Below are 23,503 nucleotides of genomic sequence, written 5' to 3' on the forward strand. Positions count from 1 at the left end.
AACGCACTGTCTGGAGTAGCGTCTAATCTTCCACATCTTTGAACCAGATATTGAATCGGGAAAGATGAATTGCCAAAGGTACAAGTCGTCGGCAATTGTTCACTATCTAGATACTTGCTACGATCGAGTTGGCCATTTGCATTTAGTTCCTGAGATGTTGTCTTGTACAATTCATCGCCATATATCAGAATTTGGTCTAAATCATCGGATGTCAATTTGTGGGAAATACTCGGTATATAGCATAACATTACTAATGCATTACACGAACATTGTACAGCTCTTGATTCTTCGCTGAATTGGACATCTCCTTGATGAAAATTTGCGAAAATTCTGTTTGCATAGGTTAATCTAATGGCCAGATCATCATCATGGAAGTCATGATCACTGTTCTCATTAATAACGTGGTCATCGTAACATTCACTAGAACTTCCGTCATAGTCGGTACTTTGTATGAATGACTCATCATCGTTCTTCGATGTTTCATGGAAAAGTTCATCAGAAGCATTTGTGTGGGGACTTGATTCCGACATTGTTTTTTCCAACGCATCGTTTTGTGCCTGGTGTTCTTCATTGCGAAGTAATTGATCGTCTAACATAGTGTCAAACTCGTCGAAATTTATATCAATTCTTTCATACTCTGGATTGTTTTGTTTTAACCAGACAAGAGCTTGCCTTACTTTTGTTGGATTTACGTCCTGACACATGTGATGTCCTTTGTACTCTAACTTCTTTTTCAGTTTCACTCTGATTAGACTTTGTTCCGTTGGCAGTCTTGGTAAACATCGAGCAGTATTATCGACATTAGCTTTGACACATACAACCTGTCCATTGATTCCTTTTTGAGCACCCTTTATAAGTGAAATCATCTTCATGAATAGTATGGCGGGCGAAATGAGATGTCTTTCCAGCATATTTAACTGAGACAGTTCAGGTGGCTGCTCATGTAAGCTAAGCTTATTTACTGTTGCTAATCTAGGAACAGAATTTGATAACATATTTCTATGACAGGCTTCACAAATCCATTTGTTTTGCTTATCATTATCTGTTGTAAGAGGTAATTCTGCAATTGCAACACTTGCTGGTATACTCTTGAGTAGGATGCGTTCATTATATTTGTCTCGATATAATGTTCTAACCTGTTGTTTGAAAAGGATTCGCTGGCATATTTGACATATGTATATCAGTTGTTGGTCTTCTTTGCACGATCTTTTGAAATTTGCAATAACAGTATCGATATCTGATGACTTTTTTAATCTATTAGACTGAACACGTTGTCGCTTTATGTTGGCCTTTTCAGGGTCTTCATACTGAAGTCGTGCTTGTTGTCGTTTTATGTTGGCCTTTTCAGGGTCTTCATACTGAAGTCGTGCTTGTTGTCGTTTTATGTTGGCCTTTTCAGGGTCTTCATACTGAAGTCGTGCTTGTTGTCGTTTTATGTTGGCCTTTTCAGGGTCTTCATACTGAAGTCGTGCTTGTTGTCGTTTTATGTTGGCCTTTTCAGGGTTTTGATATTGCTCCCATGCTTTTTGTCGTTTTCTTTCGGCGTATTCAGGTGATGAGTACTGCTCCTTTGATCTTTTCCTTTTATTTGCACGAATGTCATTTTGTACTTCTATTGGTTGATTTTGTAACCATTTTTGATGTTTCGTTAGTTTTTTTCTTGGTTTTGGCAAACTGGAACTATCGTGGCTACTTGTACATGGTGTGATATTTTGTTCAGTCCATGTCGAACATCCTGGTTCATTTTCCACGCCAACTTTAACCGTCTTGGTAGTCCTAATGTCGGTTTCAGTCACATATATATCGATTTCTATGGATAATGGTTGAATTACAAACGTTTTGTATCTTAAATTCAATTTCTCAGCCAATAAAACCAGGAAGCTGTGAAGGTTTTCAAAGTTTTCAAAATACAATGCTACAGCAGTTCCTTCTGATGTTGGAAAACCGAATTCATCTCGAGAATGAGAATCAAAAAATACATATTGTCCTGATGTAATGTCCTTATAAATCGCCATCATGTAAGGTTCAAATATCAAGATATTAAAATTTGATACACGGAATGCGTCCTGTAATTCAACATCAAGTGGTCCTAACGCACTGTCTGGAGTAGCGTCTAATCTTCCACATCTTTGAATCAGATATTGAATCTGGAAAGACGAATTGCCAAAGGTACAAATCGGCGGCAATTGTTCACTATCTAGATACTTGTTACGATCGAGTTGACCATTTGCATTTAGTTCTCGAGATGTTGTCTTGTACAATTCATCGCCATATATCAGAATTTGGTCTAAATCATTGGATGTCAATTTGTGAGAAATACTCGGTATATAGCATAACATTACTAATGCATTACATGAACATTGTACAGCTCTTGACTCTTCGCTGAATTGGACATCTCCTTGATGAAAATTTCCCAAAACTCTGTTTGTATAGGTTAATCTAATTCCATCAGTAGGCTTCGTTACATCCTGCTTTTTGTCAATTGAGCTCACAGATTTGTTGCATTTTATTTTATTTTCTGGATTATCGTGATTATTATCATCCTGTAATTTCTTTTGAAATGCCAATTTGGCACGTGTTAATCTAATGCCACCAGTAGGCTTCGTTATATCCGGCTTTTTGTCAATTGAGCTCACAGATTTGCTGCATTTTATTTTATTTTCTGGATTATCATGATTATTATCATCCTGTAATTTCTTGTGAAATGCCAATTTGGCACGTGTTAATCTAATGCCACCAGTAAGCTTTGTTACATCCGGCTTTTTGTCAATTGAGCTCACAGATTTGCTGCATTTTATTTTATTTTCTGGATTATCATGATTATTATCATCCTGTAATTTCTTGTGAAATGCCAATTTGGCACGTGTTAATCTAATGCCACCAGTAAGCTTTGTTACATCCGGCTTTTTGTCAATTGAGCTCACAGATTTGCTGCATTTGATTTTACATTCTGGATTATCATGATTATTATCATCCTGTAATTTCTTGTGAAATGCCAATTTGGCACGTGCTTTATTAGAACGCTTAGGCATTTTCAAAGAAGTAACGTGATTGAATAAAAAGTGATAAATAGCGTTTATAGGCTAATTGGTATAAGGTTGATAAACACAAACAATGAAACTTTTAATACTATATAACGGCAAAAATATTGACGATATCTATTAAAATACGTGAAAAGTAGAAAATTTTAACTACAAGAATACAACAATTGTAACAATGAAAGGTAACTTTTAAATAAACAAGTTTATGTATATAATAAATAGAACACTATAAAAACTAGGAATTGTTAATAACGCTTAACAGTTTAATATGGTAACTGATGTACAAAAGGAAATATCGGACTACTTTATGATGGAATAATTTAAATTGTCCAAACTGGTTTTTGAAGTAATTCGGATCTACAAAAGAGATTTGTATTCGTGTCGTTAACGTTTATGATTCTGTAAAATTCTTACTTTAACGGGACTGCACGAAGAGTCAAGACTCAAGAAAAGGTCTATCCGTTAATTGTTACTTTTATCTTTCAACAGAACGCTAGTTAACGTTTAGTATTAGATATTCAATTTCCTTGTCAAGTACGAATGTAGATTTTAGCATTACCCAGGGTCGGTTGTACGCTTATTAAACGTTGTTTTATATCATACGGAACCAATCTACAGACCCCATAGACAATAAATAGAACCATGTTGTTCAGATTATTGTTGTACTTTTGGTTTATTCTCAAAGTCACATTTCAAATTCGGTTTTAACTATACAGAATGTAAATCCTATAATATGCTCATTGATCATTTTTTTTGAAGAAAAAGTTGAACATTGTTATTCCAGTCGACGATACTGTGTTTGAACACCAGTGGTTGAGGCTGATATTGGCAAATATGAAATTTACTGTACTTCCATAAATCGTCATTAAAGTGTTGAAAAATTCAATTTTTATTTGCAGAAAATACCTTGATATCTGTTTCAAACCATATTTTTTCTTTTGAAATCCACTTTAACATGTTCAAAATAGGAAATGTCTTCTTTCTGCATATGCTGCAACTTTAAAGGCTTGTTTCTCTGTATTTTGTATTCAAGTTCCATGACCTTTGACTGATAATAACTTTGACTAGTAGGTCTATCCGAAAGGTATCATTTTAATCCACACTTGCTGCTTTATACAATGTTATATGAAACTGTAAAATTCTCAACTAATTTATGCCATGTGCCATATTTACATGCGTTCGGTAAATATTAGTAAGCAATTCTTGAAACAATGAACGGCGATAATGTCTTTTACATTTCTGCAGATGTGAAATATTGTTGCACATAAGCTCCGAATCAATGATAATTGAATATAATCGAATTTGGGACACTATAAAAGAACTAGCCCGATATTTTGAATCCAGGTTCAATTCTGTTAAGCGAAATACATAACACATGCAGATAGAGCTAGATAGTACTTTATGAATCCTAATGTTATTCGTGTTGCTAATCAAATCCGTCTATACTTTCCAGGGTGCTTGAATTCTTCAATAACGCCATTTGTATTTATCAAAGCCCCGATTGATTTGTTACAATAGACTATGTAAGTGGATTGTTTTCTAGCTTTTTCTATCATGCCGTATTGACTTGAAACAACAGATTCTTCCCCCGTAATAAACTAAGTGACGTTGTTTTCCCAGTATCACGGTGTACTCACACTTAAGATAATCTCGCTAGAGTCAAAAGAGACGTTCTGGATGAGAATTTATTTTTTTTAATTGCTGGTACAACAAATTAGATTAAATACATGAAATACAATTAATATTTGAAAACACATTATGATGTACATCTGATAATAAACAATAAATTTGTACAGAAAATATAACTACGCATTTTACTTAATCAAATCAGGTATTACATGATTAATAATCCATATCCATTGGTGTTTGGTAAGCATGAAAGAATCACAAGATGCATTAGAATTATAATAATGTATAAAATATTCTTATCGGAGTTATTGTGTATTTTGGCTATGCTTATGCTTAACCACCTTCGGCTATGATTTACTATCCTAAAAAGCTAGTTTACGCAAATGATCAATGTTAAATAAGAATAAATATTCATAACTGGGCTTTACTTGCGTATTTTTAGCTATGTATGGATAGTCCTATGACTGACTGTGCCGTTACATATTTTCCTTTCCTTGAATTTGTTTGGTTAGGCCTACGTGATTCTTTGGCGCTTTGGTATATCAATGTAATTAAAATTTACATGTATTTATATTGTTTCATTGTCCATGTTCATTATTAGGTTTTTGGTTAATGTCTCATGAATATAAGAATTACGAGATTGCTTGGGTAGGCCTATGCTTCATCATCTTTAGCTATTTTACTATCCTTGACTTTACTTGGCTATATCATACTGTAATTAAAATTGCTATGCAATCAAAAAGCTAGTTTACGTTTAATTTTCCATATTCATTATGTTTTTGGTAACTGTTCCATGTAAAAAATACGAAATTCAAATTATCAATATGTTAATAATAAATATTCATAATGAGGCCTTTTTGGCTATGCATAATTGTCTATGATTGACTGTGCTTTGCTATATGTTTGTCTATCGTTAAATTTGTTTGGCTACCGGAAATGATGCTTTGGTACAATATACATCATTGTAATTTAAACTTACCGTCATGTAGTTACATTGTAGTGGAATAAATTGGTTCCATTCGCCATGTTCATGATCATTCAATTCATTTCACTTCAATTAAAATCAATTCATTATAATTCAATCAGTGTTATATCAATTCGTCTCATTTAGTCTCAATTCGTCTCATTTAGTCTCAATTCGTCTCAATTCGTGTATATCTATGTTGGGTGCAAGGTCCAGTTCCAGCTCTAGTCCGACGGACCCCAGAACTCCTTGTCGAAGAGATTACCTACAATTCAAGAACAATAGGTAACTCTGTGGTTCGCCTGCAATCGTGACATGTAACGAGGACAAAAACAACACAATGGCCTGCATATAACCATGTCACATATAACAAGAACAAACACAAACATAACATGAATGAAATTGTCGGTGATCTAGCATACCGGCATGACGATTTTTTTTGTTGACAAAAATGAGTCATGTTTTTTGAGGTGGGCACCTAAAAAAGGTGGAGCTGTCACATTTTCCAAAAACTTTTCTCTTCTTATTCCCATATTTTTGCTAAAATCCATCATGAAGAAATGGTTTCAGTCTTATTTTGAAGATAAATAATTCATTAAATGAAATAATAACAAATGCATTTGAACAAATCCTCGGAAGAGGAGGAGCTCTGTGTAATTCCAATGGGAACTTGCTGTTCATTTTAAAATTTATGCACTTTGTTGCCTCAGTAGACGTAAAAATGCATTTGCATAATGTTAATTTTATTTTTAACTTTCTATAACTATAATTAGCTAGTTAATCTTAATAAATTAAGTAATTTTTAAAGATTTAACAAGCTTTTAATTAATGCAGGGGAATGTGTGTCATGCAATATGGGCTTTTTTTTTTTTTTGCATGCATTTCATCAGTCATAAATATAGATCTTTTAAATTGTTTTATCTTTGAAATATCTAAATGTATAAGATAAATCTTCTCAAAGGAGATTATTGCAGTCAAAGGATTTAATCTGATAACATATTGATCTCTGGCTATTGTTAAATAGTTAACTGATGTAGGCTAATTGTGCATGTATATATACAAATTATTCACTGTATATTGACTTTTGGAACACCCTATGGGAATTGGATATTTATGTGATATTATAGCAATTCTTTAAAACTATTTTGAATATATTTTCCAAATTAATGGTACTAACTGAAATTTTTCATTAAATTTAAACAATTTTAAATTTAAGCTTATGAACTATTTTAAACTGTTGTGATTTGGTAGTTCACAGTATCTTACTGAATGGTAGTGAGCTTTGGCAAAAACTGCATTGCTCAATTCATAGCGAGCGTGTAGAAGAATTAAAATATCACAGATATACTTTTATAGATGCTGCGGTTCTTGAGTTACGTTGTAAAGAGGGCTGAAACAACAACACTTGTAAACGTACATAACTCATTAACAACAATAAATTGAGCAAGTTTGCAAAGTATACGATTTGTAGAATGAACTTTTGCAAAACATCAAGGTGTTATTTTTCAATGATATATTGATCTAGATAATGAAAATCGATTTTTAGGTTGCTTCAACTAACAATACCCCGTCTACCCTTAACTTTTAATTACACCCTGTATTACACAATAGGCTTTACAAATATAGTGCAAACTTTATATTTAATGAAAACACTCAACATTGCAAATATCAAGTTTATTTTCAAATTTAATATACCATGTAGAAATATTGGAGTGGTAAAGAAATGTAATTTGTTATGTATTTTTCAGTGGAATCACCCTGTATATTTTATGGCACACCCTGTATATCCACTCAAACTTTACAGATTTGCAATCCTGACAATATATGCTTTCTAAAAATGTATAATTTAACATAGTTTGGGTGAAAACTTTTTGAAATATAATCAGAAATACAAAAAAAGGAGTTGATTTTTGGAAAATAGCAAGATGTGACGCAATTGGGTCCCACCTCAAAAAACATGACCACATGTAATCTACAAATGAAACGATTTACACTGCAAAAATTTGAGACATAAAGGTAATTAGTTAATGAGATACAGCTCTAATCAGTGTGCTATACCATGTTTTTTACAATTTGAGACAAAAAGGTAATTAGTTAATGAGATACAGCTCTAATCAGTGTGCTATACCATGGTTTTTACATTGCATGAAAATCTCATTTTGTGCTCTGCAGTGTTGTAGTCAAGACCTCTATGTCCTAGACCGAGATTGAGACGGAAACAATAGGCAACTCCCAAGATAGCAAGGCAACGTTGCCCTAATGCTGACAATGTTCGGCATGGTCACGTTTGGTAAGCTGATGCCAAGACAATAGTGATATTGCGATTTTCCAAAAGTAGACGTAGACCGTACATTTTTATGTACGTTAATACGTACAGTTTTACGTAGCTATGTATCGCAGTGAAGCCACCTACTTATCCAACGCTCTGGTGTGGTGGCGCTATGTCCTATAATCAGTCATCTAGTGATTTGTTTTGCATGCAATCAGCCCGGTGTTACTCCTCCCTACGTCATACATTAACTTGCCCAGTCCCATTTCCATAATATGAAATTTAAAAAAAGGGAATTTCAGTTCGGCAGAGGTGGGCCTCGAACCCACGCCTCGGCCACATACAGAATACTCAAGTCCAGCGCGCTAATCCATTGGACCACATGGCTTATTAGAAGCAAATTGAATTTTAAACATAAGCTATAGGCAACATTTATCGGGTATACGTTGGTGAAGTGACGTAGTTAAGTTAATCGGATTAACTACCATAGCAATAGATTAATACAATTTTGACAATATCACCCGCACTACAACGTTTGAACCATATACAGTGTATGTCAAAGAATTGCTAATCACTTGCACCTGTAAGATATAGTCTCTTTGAAAAGAGCGGTATTATATTCAATCTATTATATGATTGAAGACAGATGATGAGTGCAACCTGCTGTAGTGCAGAGCGATCTATTCAAAACTTGTATTCATCTATTCTATGTAAAATAGTGGTGGGAGTATGGTGGGGGGGGGCAAAATGAATTGCGGTGGGGGCAAAATCAACAAATGTTGCGCAAAATTGTCGCAAAGGGGAGAAATGTACGTAATTTTTGGTTTGTTTTCTTCATAAGTGGGGGAGGGGGAAAAAGGGGAGAAGAAAAATATTGGGGGGCACTGCAAGAATACTTGCCCCTCCCCATTTTTGACCTGCCAACAAATCTGTTCCCCCCTATAATAATTCACCACCCCGAGGATACACAAAATTATTGCCCCACCTCTCACCTGTACAAAAAACACATATTTTGATTATAACATTGGTAGGGAAACACTCGTTCTCTACCAGTCTACGTTTCCTTTACCTAGACATGAGGTAAAATCAGCATATTTCAACGCGGAACGTACGTTTTAATGCTACGTTGAGTCCAAAATGTCATTTTTTAAACTCAAAGTATCACACACATTTCAATAGACAATCTCTGCGTACGGATATCACGTTTAAATTTAGTCAACTTTTAACACATCGCTGTAGCTTTATTATAATGATTTGTTACAAACAAAAGGGATCATAATAATAATTAGACTTTCCTTCATTATCCTTGACTGTCTTTAACATAATGTAAAATGGACAAATTTTGTGCATTTTCAACGATGTATCTACGTTCATTTCGCACATGGAAATTCCTCAAAATTGGCTAAATATGTGACCTCGCTTCGATACAAGAGAGTGGTTTTATAATATATAATATAATAGATTAACTTACGTCCGATATCTATGTTTGGAAATCGCAATGTCTCTAATGTTAGACCAACGTTAAATTATGGTTGCAATGGGAACGTCAGCCTAACGTTGGGTCAACGTTGTTATTCCAACTTTACATTATGGTCGGTATGTCAACGTCAAGCTAACATAGGCAGCCAACCTTAAAATGACGGTCATCAGTGACGTAGCGTCATAGGGGCACGTACCCCCCCCCAATCGATTGCAAAATTTAGAAAATCCCATAGGAAAATTGCCCCCCAATAATGACCCACGCTTCGCCACTGACGGTCAGCATCAATTCAAGTTTGATATCAAGACAACATTGGCCCAACATTGACAATGGTCGGACCCTTAGATGATGGTCGGTATGCCAACATAGCCAGCCAATCTTAACATGACAGTTGGCATGCGAACGTTGTTGTGCCAACCTTAGATGATGGTCGGTATGCCAACAGCCAATCTTAACATGACAGTTGGCATGCTAACTTAGACGATAGTCCATATGCCAACGTCGAGCCAACATAACCAGCCAACCTTAAAATGATGGTCGGTACGCCTAGGTTGGGCCAACGTTGTTGTCTCAATGATGATCGTAATGCCCAATGACAAATTATAATTTAATGTAAAACACCCCAAGACAAATTTGATGTCAAAAACTGTCATGAATTTAACATATAATAAAATGAAATTGCAAACGACGAATGCAGTTGTCTTATGGCCTTGTTCATTAATAATAATAAATAAGCATAACTAAGTCATTCAAACCAGATCAATTATACACAAACATACCATCATATCAATGATCATAACAGAGGACTTGGTAAAATGCACACGACCGTATCCAGACAAAGGGCTGGGTACGCCCAAACACCATAACATGAGTGCTAGATGCACAGATATGGCTCCTGAGAGCTACAGCCATGCATCCCACACAATATGTGTACAAATAATTACAATCAATAGATAAGTGCAACAACAATTACAAAATGTGAGAAACAAATAAAAACACAATTTCAGCAGAGAGCAGAAACAATTCTGAGTTCACACAACCATTTCCCAACATGGCTGCTGGGAAGTAATTGTGTGAGTCCAACAATCATGAAATGAGAGGCCCACTATATATCACAACTCCAAGAAAGCAGCAACAGTGCACCTCGCATAGCCCCCGTTCATCAAACAATAATTACAAAATTAATAAATGGTCATGTGTCATAAGTTGGGACCCCTTTCGGTAACACATGGGAAATTTTGAATATTACAATGGCTTTCATCTTGCAGCTATGTAACATCTTACTTGATGAGGCATTTTGACACCTTTTTAATGAAAATTGGCCAAGAAATGAGCTGGTGCTGGCCAAAATGCCATTTTCAGGAAGGGGGTCTGAAAAATATATATATTTGTAATAAAATGAGGTTAATTTCTTATTTTAAAGCTTTTTATTTCATTTGGATGTCTATTTATATATATATATTCAGAGTCTGTTAATTCAAAAATTGGGTTTTCATGACACATGGACCTAATTCCAGTGTCTTTAAAATAAACAGTTTTTGAAAGTGTGACCACACCTAGCTCCCACCACAATCACCAATTTATTAATTAATTAATCCTAATGAAAACAGAAACAATATGAACCAATTTTATTTATTGCTATGGAAAGAGTATAGATTACTCTTTAAAATGACACAAACTTTATTATTGTATGACAAGTATTACATGGGAAATATGACATAATCATCACTTTGTGGAAAAGTGTTACTCCACCGCCAAATTAGGTATCCCAACTCACGGTGCAGGACCAAATCGAGTAAATTTATACACCACATAGCAATTACGATATTTATAAGGAAACATTTATGATAAATCACATACAAATTAACACATATTCATTCTTAAAAAAATAAAAAACATTGTACAAAGTGAGACCTCTCTCAAGCACACACAATCAGTAGCATCATAGGAAGCATAAGACCCACTGACATGATTCCAGGGAGCAAGTCAGTGGGCCTCCCTTAGCATTCCGGCACATAAAAAGCATAACATGGAATAGTCCCAATTAGTGATACAACAACTCAGCAAGTAAAACAATCATATATAAAACAGCACAGTTCAATGCATATCAGGTAAAAACACTGAAACATAAGATTAGAATGAAAGATGGTTTATAACTAGTCACTGACATAGAACATTTGATTTGTAAAGTGTTAGTGCTGCAGCAACGACAGACAAACTTCCATACAATTTAGATGTCTTCACTGGAGTAAGTATTTGGCACTGGACCCGAGCGAGCGAGTGGGCTTGTATTCCATGATCAACTAAGAGATATAGTCCGGTGCAAACCCATTTAGTGATTTGTAAGTTATTAGCAAGATCTTATGTATAATAATACGCTTCCGCACTGGTAACCAATTAAGCTGTTGCAGAACCAGTGTTATATGTTCATACTTTCTCACACGAGGTACCATCCTAGCTGCAGTGTTCTGCACTTCCTGTAATTTAGCTATTTTATAATGCGGTAGTCCATAAAGAATTGTGCTACATGTATTAACTCACAAAGGCATGGAAGAGTTTCTCAATGGATGCATGATCGAGGTACTTTCGAACTTGACAAATTTTGCGTAGAGCGAAGTTAGCTGCTTTGCAGATTTTATTCACATGAGCGGATATACTAAGGTGTTCATCAATGGTCACACCAAAGTTCTGTGCTGAAGAAACTGCATCAACAGATTCAGAGAGAACACATGACAGTGACATGAAGACGTGGAATGGTATTACTTTTACGTAAGACTTGGAAGTGATATGCAGGAGTTCTGTCTTGCTTCTATTCAGTTTCATCTTATCTGCACACATCCAGTTTTTTCACATCATGGATGCAGTGTTCCAGATTGGAGATGACAGTTTCAGTCATTGAAGATAATGTTGTGTATCATCAGCGTAGATCATCAGCTCTATACCATCATGGGACGTTATTATATCTTCTAAGTTCTAACAGTGGTGTAACATGGTAAAACAGGCCAAGCATGCATTCATTCATTCATTTATTCAATATAAAATGCCTTTTTACGTATGGACGCGGACGTCTAATATTAAAGTGATGCTGTTGATTGAAAATCAGAATCACTACAATTCATCCATGAGTGCAGCCTGATCTTTAGGTTGTACATATAGGCTGGATTATGACAATCATGGTTAACACATTAATCTTTTCAACTGTGTGATACATCTACAAATAACTAATTGTATTTATGACCGATGGCTTAACATCCCGTTGAAGGAATGGGTATGTACTTTCATGGTTCATGTACCCGATTCTAAATGTACCATTAGTAAAATAAAAGCCTGACTTTAATGTTTTGAAGTTACCACTTAAAGCCAGACATTTTTTTTTTCTGATGATTTTAGTCTTACTTAAATTTGGAATTCATTCAGTTTCTTGTAAACTTCATTGCTCAGCAAATTGTGCTGATAATCTATATTGAAAGTACTATTGGATTGAGCATGATATTGATCAGCAGCAACTGCTTTGTTTGAAATGTAGTTACTACTAGTTTTTAATGCATCACATGATGAATGAGCTAGTAAAATTATAAACTTAATTTGTTTTGTTGATGTAATTCATTCATGTTAGCTAGGCTTCATAGGCATAGTTTGAGGGTGCAGGCATGTGCTGCAACGGTCTGCTATACTATAGCATCTCTATAAATCTTCTGTGCTATTTATGATCCATTGCTTGGCAAAGGTGGTGCAATATCTGTACATGCTATTGAGTGAATAAATCTAAAATCAAAACAGTTCAGTTTCACAAAGAGATGACATCCTTAAGGCCTTGAGAATCCTGTTGTTTCTTTAATAATGTGATCAAAATATCAATCTCTATTCTGTATAGATGCTGCTTACTGAGAGAATAAATCTAAAATCCATACAGTTCAGTTTCACTAAAAGGTGAACACAACACACTGAACACAGCAGCTGTGATCCTTTGGAATCCTGTTGCTTCTTTAATGAGATCAACAATATTGGCAAAGGCTATTATCAGATCCATGCACAGAACATAATCTGCTTCATATGGAATGTTTGATGCTAAAAAGTATCTTTCTGAACATCAGAATGGTTCCTGAGTATCACAATATAATAGAGACTAGTGTCCTGGTTTGTCTGGTCAACTTGGGCAGTCTGTATAAAAACAAAAAGATAATAATACTACATTATGAACAAAACACAAACATCATATTCAGAAGTGGGAAGTCAGAGTCAGAATTTCGGCGAGAATTGATTCTTGGATACATTCTTGCAAACAGATTTGCATGAATCAAAGTAAATTCTCACAAACTTTTGTAGTTTACACAGAAGTTAATTGATTTGCAAGAATCAAATGATTCCCGCAAATTTATTTTGCAACAATCAAGATTGATTCTCGCACTGTGAAAGAAAATTCTGACCCTGGATGTGAAAGATTACAAAGGTTCAAAGTGACTTGTGTAATGTGAAAGTTTTGTTTTCCTTTTTAGTAATGTGTTGTGTTGGTCCACCTTCATTCTCAACACATTCCTTGGAACGATTCTGCATTCTGTTGACCAGGTTTCGAATGCATTGCTATGCAGGTGACTCCATGCACGTTGCAGTATTCTCAGCAACCCTTGCAGTGTTGTGTTGTCATTTACATGTACTTCCTTATTTCCAGCTTGCTTCAAAGATGTCCAATGGGGTTACAGTCTGGGGATTGGCAGTGCACTCCAGTCAATTGTTTAATTCCTTCATGGAATCACCTGGACCAGCAGTGCATTTGAAACCTGGTTAATCGCATTCAATTGACAATAGCCACTCAGCCATGACCAAAATTTTGTTGGATAATTAAAAAAAAACCATAATGATAGAAATTTCATCAAATTTGTTTGTTTTCAACATTCTTGTCATTAAAATTGTTTAAGAGAAATGCATAGATGTGAGTAGGCCTACTTGAAATCCCTATGTAAAAAATACAGCTTTTTTTTGGGCCTCAAATTTCATAAATGGCTGTATTTTCTGATGAACGACAAAATGTTGGGACAAAAAGTACCACACATGTAATGTGTAACTAACCAGGCTACATTTCACACTTTTAATCAACTTAAGGGGCCTTACAGTTTTTTAGTTATGCCCAAATATGTCAGGGGGACTTACGTTTTTTGGAACCATTTACTACATCATACATGCTTGTGCATGTTGCTAAACCAAATATCCGTTATGGGTACCCAGTTTTAGATTTTTTTCTTTCGTTCACCAGCTGTGCCTGCAGTGTGACGTTTACATGGCAGACACTCACATTACTCGAGAACTCCAGCTTCTTAGACTAGAGTCCAAAGCTATCGTTGTTTGGTAGATCAGCAATGAGATTTTTTGCAACGCATTACACATGTTAAATATCCTGTTCATGTTTAAATTTGGATTTTAATGATTTTGTTATCTTGGGCCTTCGCATTGAATATGAAGCTATCTGTAAGCAAATTTGAAGCTTGGCTTATCAAGCAACTCACCATTAGCCTGATGATGTGCAACTTGATCCACGTCTCTCTACATGCTTCCTTCTTTTCACAGGTTCTCATAAATCGATGGCAGTTATGACAAAACTGTGGTGGGTGAATGTTGTTATGTGTAACTGTAATGTCAGTTATTGCAGTATTGCAACAGTTTTGTATTCCAGGTGATGTTTAATACTTTTCCACACCCTTACTGTCAAAACTTGTTCCAGCCAATTTTGATCCAGGCCTACGGAAATCTCTGCCACACATCCTACACACCTTTTACAAATTTTGCTGATGCTGAAGGAGCCCAGACATATTTTAGCCTGTGAATAAAGGGAAAATAAAAATTAAATTACAATTTAAACGTGATTGTTCCAATCACTTGCATAAATAATCCACTTATGCGTCCCGTTTCTTAACACGCAAACGTAAATCACCACGTAACAAAGATCGCATATTAAATGTGCATGAACGGAAGATACATTTCATAAGTTTTTTAAGAGCCAATCTTCTTATGTACGGATCTGTAATAAAAAAAAAATAATTTTCTCTAAAAAATTATTTTGGTACATATTGACAACTCACATACATTATGTATGAGTGTGCACAGCACCCTCATTCAGCTTTTAAAAAAATCTTGAAATTTCAGCCTCTCCGAGCCTTACTTACAAATGATAAACTTTGGAGGTGCATAATGCATTTTGCATATTTTGAAGTACCGTACCAAATGATTACATGTACATTGTACATCACAAAAACCAAGGAAAAAAATGGGATCTTTGATGGCGCAAAAAAAACCGCAGCAAATCCAATGTTTTGATGAAAAGCGCCCTCGTGCAAACTTCTAAGCATCATAACCACAGAGGTCTTTAATTTCAAATTTGTTCAGACTTGGAATTTTCCAGCAAAAAGTTTTTGGGATTTGATGGCGCACATAGATACTGTTAACAGAGGTCAAAGGTCAATTTTCCTATAATTTTCGCAACTTTTTGCCTAAATTTCTGCACTCCAACGTCATCTGATTCTAAATAACATATCATCAAAGAAGATGTAATTCTCTGCAAGAACTGAAACAAGGCGGTTCTCGAACCATGAGTCTCGCCTGCTTTCGCGACCGCCTGCTTTCGCGATTACTTTTAGAAGTTAATGAACCTGCAGCAACCCACAAAGACCCCGAAACGACCTTCCAAAAATTTGGCTCTAAATGTTGACTGAATCCACAAAGTTTCATGCCCATACAATATTTTTTTTATTAATTTGACCTCATCTGACCCCTAAATGACCTTGGATGACCCCAAAATGACCTTCCAAAGATTTGGCTCTAAATATTGAATGTACCCACTGAGTTGCATGCCCATATGACAGTGTTTAGTAATTTGACCTCAAATGACCCCTGGGTGACCTTGGATGACCCAAAAATGACCTTAATGTTGACTGTACAGGTCTACCAAGTTTCATGCCCAATGCCCATATGACGGTTTTAGTAATTTGACATCAGATGACCCCTGAGTGACATCGGATGACCTTCCAAAAATTTTGACTGTAGCCACCAAGTTTCATGCCCATACAACAGTTATTAGTAATTTAATCTCAGATGACCCCTGAGTGACCCCAAAATGACCTGAAAATCTAATCAGGTAGAAGGCATGCACATTCCAATTTTTTTTTTGTGCGCTCCTTGCGCATCAATGTTAAGTATTCATTCAATTGTGTGCTCTCAAGCTTCAAATGAACAAAATGTGTGCACACTTTACAATTTTGGTGTAACACTATACCGTAACTTCAAATGCTAATTTTTAGCTAATGAGTTACCATAGATAAATTCCCACCCAATATTTTGAAAAAGAGGGGTGGTTCATACAATCATCCCCCAATGTTGACGCCTGGTAGGCCTATATGGGTTTCTGACCAAATTAACCCCATATTTGGCCCTTTTTAACCTAAAAAGCGACAAATTTTTGTGCTTCGCATGAATTCATTCCAGTTTTGTAGCCTATCGCAAATTTAGCTTAAATATGGCAAAATTTTACATGCGCTTTGCGCATTTGTACAATGAACTTATTTTGGAACTTATTTTGTCACCAATAGGTGCAATTAGACTTCAAGAAATTTTCTCCAACTCCATCCCCCCATGTCAATAAGAAATTACGACACTGTTATTTGGCATACATATCTTTGGTTTCTTTTTTAGGACATGAAGGGGGATCAACAAAACTTAAGACCATAAAAAGGGGGAGATAAAAAAACTTTTCCAACCACCCCACCAAAGTTTTTATGAACACTCCCATTTAGGTTACTGAAAACAATTCTTGTAAAGTCACTCTATCTGAAAATGTCAAGCAAATTCTGATATTCTTGGGTAAGAATGGTGGTATTAAACAAAACTCAATTACTGGTACATTGTATCGATGAAAGCAGTTGAAATAAGAACGAAATCCATAATTTTAATGTCATGCATTGAAAACGTAAGATTCGCGCACACCGCACGGAGCTTAACCTAAATTATTTCGTCCAACAAAAACCGATGGATCATCATATCACCTAGATAGACGCTATCCAATAACCGGAACGGTAGGCCTATACATGTACATGTAGTAAGTATAACAATTGAAATGGCAGGACAGATTGGTGGACAGATTTTTTTTGCTGAATTCGATAGGGTCTACATGTACATGTATGCCCAAAGTTGAGAACGCACCGTCCCAATCGATTTGTGAAAAGTCACAAACCCTTTTGGTGGACCCAAGAAACTGCCTAAAATGAGGAAAAATTGAAAAGAAATAGGGCTTTAAATTGAACTTTGGAACTTGAAAAGTTTAAATCATGTTGAGTCTATTTAGTCCAAGGCTGTGCTAACACTTTTCTTTGATGAGTTTGACCACAATTTTTTATTTTTTCAAATATCTTAAAAATACAAGAATCTAAACTAATTGAACAGACAGTAGCAAATCATGTGTTTAAACTAAGGTTTGCCTCTCATATTATAATTATACGTACAGTCATACATGACATGTGTGCAAACTCATGTGATATCCCAAATACAGTCATTCGTTTATTAAGGGGGTACTACACCCCTGGCCAATTTTGTGCCTATTTTTGCATTTTTCTCAAAAATTATAGTGCATTGGTGACAGGTAAGATATGTAAATTATACGGGCAAAGACTACAATTACTGCACTGAAAATTCAGCAACTCAAAGCAAGTAGTTATTGATTTATTGATCAAATATTGGTTTCCCTCATTTTTGACTGTAACTCCACAACTGTTGTCTGTGCTGAAATAAAATTTTCAGTGCAGTAGTTGTAGTCCTTGCCCTATAATATACATATCTTACTTGTCACCAATGCTTATAATTGTTGAGAAAAATGCAAAAATAGGCACAAAATTGGGCAGGGGTGTAGTACCCCCTTAAGCCGGTTCACAATTTCAGATTTCGGCATACTTGCAATGCATTATGGGAAAAAAAATTGGAGATAAATACGAGGAGGCTACTGTACATTTCCAATGCGGTGAACTGTGCCCTTTGCATAAAAACATCTTGTACTGGACTTTTGCCAATTATTTTGTCTTTTATATTTCTTCATGATATCAATATATTTAAGAGGGTACTACCCAATTTTATGCCTATTTTTGCATTTTTCTCACAAATTATAGCGCATCAGTGACAAGTAAGATATGTATATTATAGGGGCAAGGACTACAACTACTGCACTGGAAATTTTATTTCAGCACAGACAACAGTTGTGGAGTTACAGTCAAAAATGAGTACAATGAGTCGCTTCGCTTGTCAAAATCTGATAAGAGGAAGGCTGAACGTAAATGGCTGAAGTCGCATCTTGATGTTGATAAGCAAGTGTTCATCGAAAAATGTCGCGAATATAAGGATGAGCTTGACCGTGCAAAATGTGACCATTATTGTGCTCAGGTCGCCGAATGCGACACGCGACAAATGTTCCGTCTTGTAGATAAGTTGTCTGCGATAAACCATCAAAAGCTCTGCCCACTCATGCCAGTAAAAAAGATCTTGCCAACAGATTCTCCAAGTTCTTTGATGAGAAGGTACGGAAAATTCGCATGTCACTTGACCTCGCAACTACGACGTCTAGTTCTGCAACTACAACTATGACAAGACGTGAATGTAAGAGCAGCTTCACCAACTTCCAACCTCTCACAAATGAAGATATGCTTAAGGTTATCACTCATAGCCAAGTGAAAACCTGCTCTCTTGATCCACTGCCAGCAAAACTCACCAAGGATGTGCTTCCTGATTTACTCGCACCGATTACTGACATTGTGAACGCGTCTCTACAATCTGGCGTTTTTCCATCAGACCTTAAGCGTGCTCGTGTTACACCATTATTGAAGAAGTCCAACCTTGACGTTGAAGACATGAAAAATTTCCGACCTGTGTCGAATTTATCGATGCTCAGCAAAGTCATCGAGCGTGCTGCAATCACACAATTTCAGTCTTACATGAGTGCTAATGACTTGTACAATAAAAGCCAGTCTGCTTATAGAAGGTTTCACAGCGTTGAAACCGCTCTGCTTAAGGTGAATAACGATCTTCTGAACGCAATTGATGACCATGGTGAAGCGGTGTTAGTTTTGCTTGATATGTCAGCGGCGTTTGACACCGTTGACCACGGTATTCTGCTACGTCGACTAACAGAACGTTTTGGTGTGAGAGGAACTGCTCATTGTTGGTTTGCTTCTTATCTCAATGAGAGAAAGCAATCTATTCTCATTGATGGCGAAGAGTCCGATCCTACGACCATGGAATGGGGAGTGCCACAAGGATCAGTTGTTGGTCCAGAATTGTTTGTTGCTTATTCTTCACCAATAGAAGACATTGTTGAACATCATGACCTGACATGCATGTCATACGCAGATGATAGCCAGCTGTATGTTATCATTAAACCATCTGAGCGTACTAACATGTTGGCTAAGCTTGAAGCCTGTATTTGCGACATCCGGGCATGGCTTTCTGACAATAAACTTATGCTTAATGACAGTAAAACCGAGTTGCTCCATGTAAGATCTCGATGCACGCCAAAAACGTGCCTGAAGTGACCATCACTATTGGTGACACTACCATTTCATCTTCAGCGGAGGTTCGCAACTTGGGTGTCCTGTTCGATGAGAAGTTGTCAATGACTAGCCATGTCAATAGCGTCTGTCGGCGTGCATCATACGCAATCCATAGGATTGGCAAATTGCGTCGATACCTGGATTCTGTAAACACCGAAAAATTGGTGCATGCATTTGTGACCTCACGTTTAGATAACTGTAATTGTGTTCTCGCCGGACTTCCAGAAAAAGAACTCCAAAAACTTCAACGTGTCCAAAACGCTGCAGCCAGAGTGGTTACGCTGACAAAGAAATCTGAGCACATTACACCAGTTAGGTACCAGCTACACTGGCTTCCGATCAGAGAGAGAATAGCCTACAAAATACTGCTATTGACTTTCAAAATCCTTCATAGTCAGGCGCCGGTCTATCTCTCTGATCTAATTGTCGCGTACACTCCAAGTCGGGTTTTAAGATCATCCTCACAGAACTTGCTTCATGAGCATTCCAGCCACACAAGTACTTATGGAAGGAGTTTTTCTGTGGTTGCACCCAAGCTGTGGAACAGTCTTCCTTCTCATATTAAAAACTCCGGCACAATTTACCAGTTCAAAACACATCTCAAAACTCATCTTTTCAACCAGGCTTACCACGCTTACTGCTGAACTGCTCGCGAACCATGTTATTTCACATTATTTCTGATTATGTATTATATGATTGATTCGTGTGTTTTTTAAATGACCTCAGCATGTGTATATTTGGCTGATTTTAGTCGTTTTTAGCTTTAAGTGTAAATTGGCTCAGCATTATTGATGTTTGTGTATTATTTTGATTGCTGGTTTCATCCTGTTGTAGATTAAGAATTGATTTTAATTTTGATGGGTTTTTATGCTTCTGTAGTTTTTAAGATGTTTTGTAGTTCACGGTATTTTTTCCTTTTGTGCAGCGCCTAGAGACCTCTTTGTTTTGTGCGCTTTATAAATGTCCATTATTATTATTATTATTATTAAAACCAATATTTGATCAATAAATCAATAACTACCGTACTTGCTTTGAGTTACTGAATTTTCAGTGCAGTAGTTGTAGTCTTTGCCCCTATAATATACATATATCTTAGGGAGCAAACCAAAAGATTGATGACGTCCTATAAACGAAACTAGTTTCGTTTAGGGGGGAGGGGTAAAAATACTCGATTACGTTTGTACAAAAACATCGGTCTGAAGAATGTGTCATTATTATTATCATGTCAAAATTTTCAACATTTCATTATTACGTTTCTGGCAGGGAGGGAGGGGGTCGGCTGAGAAACGAAACTAGTTACGTTTGTAGGACATCATCGATCTTTTGGTTTGTTCCCTTACCTGTCACCAATGCGCTATAATTTTTGAGAAAAATGCAAAAATAGGCACAAAATTGGCCTGGGGTGTAGTACCCCCTTAAGGCCCCTAACAGTCAATTTTGAGTTTCCCGTCACATAATTTCTGAAAACAAGTGAGGTAACCTTTTCATCATTCATTATTCATTATTTTTCTGCCTTTCCTTATAAATGTAAAAATGGCCAATGTGTTGTTATTTGCCGCTCACTTGAAGATGGATGTTTAGCCCAAATGATATTCAAAAGTATATTAAAAAGAGTCTGCAAGGTTGACAGCAAAATGTATGTTTTGATTTTGATTTTTCCACAAAAAATAAAGGGATAATCACATTTTTTTGGCAAAAATAACCAGTTTTTATCAGTATTTTTTGGAAAATCACAATAATGAATTCAAGTGAGGGTCAGAAAATGAAGTGAGGGCGGGTGACGGGAAACTCAAAATCGACTTTCCTTGGCCTAATCAAATACAATGTATCATGAAGAAATAAAGACAAAATGATCGGCAAAATTCTAGCACAAGATGTTTTTATGCAAACGCATGAACGGCACAGTTCACCTCATTGGAAATGTACGTGTACAGTAGCCTCCTCGTATTTATTTCTAGTTTTATTTGGCGACTTTTGTTTCTGCACATGCGCAGTTGGATAAATTGCGAAAGGGCTTATTATTCTGTACAATCATGACAATGTATCCATTCCAGCTATCAAAATTACTTCTTCACTTCAATATACATGCAAAGCCAGGTACCATGCATTGCATGCATGAATAACACAATCGCAAATTCGCAATCTGGTCCAAATAACACAAGTAAATTGCAATCTGGTCCAAATAACACAATCGTAATCTGGTCCAAAAAAACAAACCAAGGCCATGCACATGTGCATGCATGCAGCGCAGGCATGCATGTACATGCATGCATGTGATTATTCATTGCATTGTGAAATCGAAATGTATTGTGAATCACATGCGTGCTAACTTTTTTACGCGTCTATAGACCTCTACAACTAGCAATCGGTTCTCAATATTATACATGTATGTGACCTTAAAATATTACTAATGTGTTTTAGTCACCACTCACCAGTCACCACCAATGTTACCTTCCAAAAGTGTCGATTTAATTCTGTGGACACGTCGCGATTCTCACTTTCCAAGTAGGCTGCCATAGTACGTATCATGTGCTTGAAGGGGAGTCCGTTTTCAAGAGGAGCACCACTGTGGCAGGTGAAATGGCGTTACGTGTCACTCTAGACTTGATCCACCAGTCCTTCAACTGCTTACGCACGGTCATCGGGTTGTGCTGGCAGGTGAGGACTGGTAACGATTGCGTTCGAAAATTGGAGCATTTATTAGCTCATGAATAATTAATTAGTTCTTATCACGTGGTCACAGCATCTCCTTTTAAGGATGTTATGATTTATTATGAATGAAATATTTGCATTGTTTACTATAATCATGACATTTGACATGAAATTATAAATAAATAAACAAATTTGTACTGCCTGAATATTTATTCATTCTAATTTCACACATCATTTTCCAGGCCGTTTTCCATGCATTTTTGAGTTGTCACTCGTCTCCTCATGCTTTAGCTCTTTGACTTGCAAAATATGCATTGTTTTTCCTTTTTTTCCTTCATCATTTAATACGCACGTGGGAAATTGAAAAAAAAATATGTTGATTGTAATACAATATTTCCCTTTTTTTACTGTTTATTTTATTAATTGTTCAACTTGATTCACGTGTATTTTGTTTCTATGACCAGTGTGTTTGTTTATAGGGGCTGTCATTTTCTTCGAAAGGGGGTGGGTCATGAATATACTGGGGATCATAGAATTTTTAGACCAAAAATAGAGGGGGTTATATTATAATTTTTACCCCAAAATAGAATAGAAGGCTGATGACACAAAATTTGTTTAAGCTGCGCGTGCATTCTTTCAATTTACGCTCAAAATGTACGTACAATCTTTAGTTAATTCAAAATAATATATAATTCAAATTTTTTTTTTTTTTTGCGCACCTTCTTTACGCTTTTTTAACCCTATGATCAAAATTGTAACACGCTCCACACACTTTCTTCACATTTAAGTTTTGCATGCCTCGCGCCTTACTGGTTCCGGTGATGAATAATTGGTCGTCAGTCTGTGTAGGCGGGAGGGGGTCATAAAACTTTTGACTCGAGATAAGGAGTC

At 36.0% G+C, this 23,503-nt stretch overlaps 1 long non-coding RNA gene across 1 annotated transcript; it reads right to left on the reverse strand.

Annotated features, from left to right (window-relative positions):
- Positions 1 to 11,241: 11,241 nt before the first annotated feature.
- LOC140166379 (uncharacterized) lies at positions 11,242 to 22,493 on the reverse strand. The gene is made up of 3 exons (XR_011860853.1): positions 22,393 to 22,493; positions 14,885 to 15,195; positions 11,242 to 13,544 (listed from the first exon to the last, which is right to left on the reverse strand). It is a non-coding gene; the product is annotated as an uncharacterized lncRNA (long non-coding RNA).
- Positions 22,494 to 23,503: the final 1,010 nt, after the last annotated feature.

Source organism: Amphiura filiformis, chromosome 12, assembly GCF_039555335.1.
Source record: "Amphiura filiformis chromosome 12, Afil_fr2py, whole genome shotgun sequence".
In the NCBI taxonomy this organism is placed as follows: domain Eukaryota; kingdom Metazoa; phylum Echinodermata; class Ophiuroidea; order Amphilepidida; family Amphiuridae; genus Amphiura; species Amphiura filiformis.